This window comes from Symphodus melops (genome assembly GCF_947650265.1).
Source record: "Symphodus melops genome assembly, chromosome: 7".
NCBI classification, from domain to species: Eukaryota; Metazoa; Chordata; class Actinopteri; order Labriformes; family Labridae; genus Symphodus; species Symphodus melops.
In genome coordinates, this window is record NC_136697.1 from 432,475 (window position 1) to 436,622 (window position 4,148).

Sequence of the window (4,148 nt, forward strand, 5' to 3'; positions counted from 1 at the left end):
TTCGATCAATATATCTGTCATAGATCTGTCAGATATCAAGGAACGCCAGATGAATTACAACTTTACAGATGGTTCTGGCCTGACTGAAGCCCTCACGGCAGATACTTTGTGTGAATGTAATAACTTTCAAATTTACAAAACACATTTATGAACCCTAATGCAAAAAAACATGGACTTGTAATTTCTATTCTTGCCTCAGAATATCATTGAAGTTTAGGAATGTGGTCTATTCAGTTACTTGCATATAGACAAAAGACAGCCATTTATGTAAAAAGAAAAGTTAATTTAGGATGTTGACATAGCAGATTTAAAAAAAGAAAATGTAGGTACCTCTGGTGGCGGTGTTTTGACTGAATTCAGTGAGAAGATTCAGGGCACTTCTTTCCTTACTGGCCAGCTTGAGAATCTTCTTACTGAACTGCGGTGAACAGGTTTCTGTAAGCCTTGTAGAAGCTTCTTGTAGGAGCAGGAGGAAATCTTGAGCTATTTGCAGAAGAGAGACAAAATAACAGACATTGTTATATTTAATGTTTTGGAGAGGCCAGTCAAGATAAGCCCAGCTTTGTGTCTGTTAAACTGATGTGCACCTACTGCTGGCCAGGTGCAGCCTGTGTCCAAAACCTTGCTCCAGCAGTTGTTTCCATGATACAAATTAGTCGGGCCAGTATGATGTGACTACACACGTGGTAGTATGCTTTAAAGAGGACAGTACATTAATAACTGTTGGGGATTTTCAGGAGCGAATATCTGACCAACGGTTATGTCGGGTTTTATGGTGTAACATTTAGTTGTCAAAATAAATTTAATAATTAAGTTTATTTAATTATTAATCTAAATCAATAATTGTTATTAAACTGCGTTTAATAAACTGTGGGGCACCACCCTGTAAACAGGGAACAACCAAAATATTACAAAATATCAGTCTCAAAATTAGTTAATTAAATAATATCATTAATAATTAATAATCTGTATTTAATTGAAGGTGTGAAATCCGAACACAAAGCCCTTTCACCCAGCCTAAGTCACAAAGCAAATTCACAGTGATCACAAACAACGACTTTTTAAGATATAATAGAATTTATTTAACAAAGCAACATCAAGTAAATCAATGAAACCCAATCAAACAAATAACCATCATAAGCCAAACTACAAGTAACAAACAAAACAAACAAGCGTGGCGTGTGTGTGTGTGTGTGTGTGTGTGTGTGTGTGTGTGTGTGTGTGTGTGTGTGTGTGTGTGTGTGTGTGTGTGTGTGTGTGTGTGTGTGTGTGTGTGTGTGTGTGTGTGTGTGTGTGTGTGTGTGTGTGTGTGTGTGTGTGTGTGTGTGTGTGTGTGTGTGTGTGTGTGTGTGTGTGTGTGTGTGTGTGTGTGTGTGTGAGAAGGGACAGACAGACAGAGACAGACAAAATGGCGGCGACCACGCGTGGTCACGTGATGGCGGACACAGAACGTGATCTACGTTTCAGCAGCGTCTGGAAAGCCAAAGATCTCTATGTGTGTGCGTCTACCGAAAGGTGTGTGTAAAGGCGAGAGAGCGGGAGAGATACAACGCCCCTCGACAGCTCAATCTCGGACTGGAGCTCACCACAACTCAGAGCATAGGTTACTTCACTTAACAGAAGCCAGTGGCCGGATTTGTATCAGACGGCGTTCACACCAGTCTTTCTGATAGTGAGTCTATTGCCCGGTTATGACGCGGGAGCTCACAGGTAAGCACACGGGACACAGCCGCACAAATAAGGAACACAAAAGAGATTTTACTATGGTAAAATCTACGACATAGTGGTCAAACACCAAGTAAATATTATCACCGTTTCAAAATAATAACTGTTATTAAACACACTCTCTATATCTAACTGCCCAGACCTAGCTAAGCCTCACTTGTAACCGTTTTGTCCACGGTTGATGAAAGGAGCAAAGGGGTTCCTGCAACGATCTTCCTGCAGTTGTTTGGTGATGGTAGCGCGTCCCAGAGGGTGAGCAGGGCCGTCGTGTCCTCCGTCGAGCGAGGTGATCTCCGTGGGTGTCCTTTCTTTAAAGGACGGAACGAGACGTAATCCTTACAATCTCTCCCAATACCGTTTCAATACGGGAGAAATTGAACGCTCTTCTTTGAAGATGCGTTCAAGTGGATGATCTAAGCTCGGAATTTCGGACATCGGTGTGCTTCAAGGCCTTTGGATTAGCTGCGCGCCAAACTTTTAAACAAAGAGAAGCGTGTTGAAACAGGAACAGAGTTGGGTATCCCCGGACGTCGCCAGACGACGTTTGAAAGAGGCAGAACAATGAAGCATGGCCGGCTTTATACCTCCCAGACTTCACACCTATGTGTTAGGTGTGGCAAAGCATTCTGGGAGTACCTGCAAGGCATGCTGGGATAAAGAGTCTTTTGTTGTAGTTCTCCAAACGACACAGCATGAGCTTTGTCATTCTGGCTGGACCCCAACATAACACACACACAGATGGGAAGCATTAACAGCAAATGAAAATAAAAAATGAAATTCATTTATTAAACTCTTCTACTTCATCCTCACACAAACCTAAAACAGCACAGCAGAAACATTTAGCCCTAGTTATTTCTTAGCGTTACTTGTACATGCAATGTGCTATAAAATCTTAGACACACAATTAGGAAATACAAACAAAGACACGCTCACCTTCAAACTTTGGTGTCAACAGCTCCAAGTGCCACGCCGCCAGTGTCTCACCAACAAAATCATCCGTTAAATATCTATAGAAAAACAGAAACAATCATAAATCTTACTGTTCTGACACTCTAGGAAACACATTTCTGTTATTTCCATCTCAATGACAGTGCTGCTATGACTCCTTCAACCTGTTAAAATGTAATTTAAAAGATTGTGTGTAGTTATACCTTATACTGTATGAAGTTAGCCTTTAAATGCTTAGACGTTATGATCAATACAAGCCTTTCACTGAAAGCCTGTTCTTAAATCAAGTGTCATATTTAAACAGAATAGCTTCAGCTCCCTTGACCTGTCCAAATGTTCATCTAGTCTGAGGTCAGTCTCTGATCAGAGGGGAGTCACCTCACACCATGTTTAACAGTGTTGCTGCTGACATAGACACACAGTCACAGGCAGATTATCATGACATGAAACCATCCTCAGCTCAGTCTGTATATTGACTGTTCACAACATATTCACACACATAGGTGACTACAAACAAACACAAACTCACAACACTGATGTACACTGTAACACAGGACCACGTACAACTAAGCATTTGTGATGCTAATCGAATAAACCGGCTAAACTGTTAGCCTAACTCGTGCTAATACGTTTCTCTTTAAACTTCACAGAAAATTACGTTTTTCAACAAACAACTTCTGGAAGGACTATACACTTTAATCTAACACCCAGGGCAAAAGACACGCCACTTTTATTCTATTTCTTACCTGAAAAAGGCTCTATGAGTGAAGGAGATGAGACACGTTCCTCAGCTCAATCTGTATATTGAGTGGTGTCATCATTACTGCCGTTACGCCCCCTGCTGGTGTCTCCTGATAAATACATCAACAAATTAGAAGAACTTTCACCTAAACAACATAAAAACAACTTAACACGTCTGTAACTGACTGTAAATATAGCAAGAGACTATAATATCTTAAGTCATTTCTCACCATCACACTAGCATCTCTCATAAACCTGCCACCTGCTGTTATCGTTACAGGCTAACATTACCATCTTCACCAGCCTGGGATGACTCGACAGTTTACAACAACTATCCATTTAAACAAAGCTAAAAGTTAACATGTAAATCCACACGATCACTATAACGTTAATATTTCTCTGATGGCCTTGTGACATGGACTAATGTTAACGTCAGTAAAAAGTCCCCTGTCTGATGAATGACAACGTTTAACGTTAGGGCTATATGAACCAAAGTAAATGTTAAGGTGCATTAAAAGGATATTCAGCCTTATGTGACAAGATGATGTAGAGTAACGTCAACGTTGAAAAGTGATTAACTTAACCAACATTAATGTTAGTAGGATATGAGCAGACGCACAATTAGCCATCAAACATTATGATGGGTCATATTGGAAAACAGAAAATAAAAGACTGAAAGTCTAAATTAATGCTAACCAACGAACTAACAAACTAAATGATGCTAGGTTACGGTT

General features: G+C 40.3%; 1 long non-coding RNA gene across 1 annotated transcript; it reads right to left on the reverse strand.

The window, feature by feature from the left end:
• Positions 1–268: 268 nt before the first annotated feature.
• LOC306826666 lies at positions 269–3,753 on the reverse strand. The gene is made up of 4 exons (XR_013779478.1): positions 2,932–3,753; positions 2,659–2,732; positions 592–694; positions 269–483 (listed from the first exon to the last, which is right to left on the reverse strand). It is a non-coding gene; the product is annotated as an uncharacterized lncRNA (long non-coding RNA).
• Between the last annotated feature and the right edge of the window lie 395 nt (positions 3,754–4,148).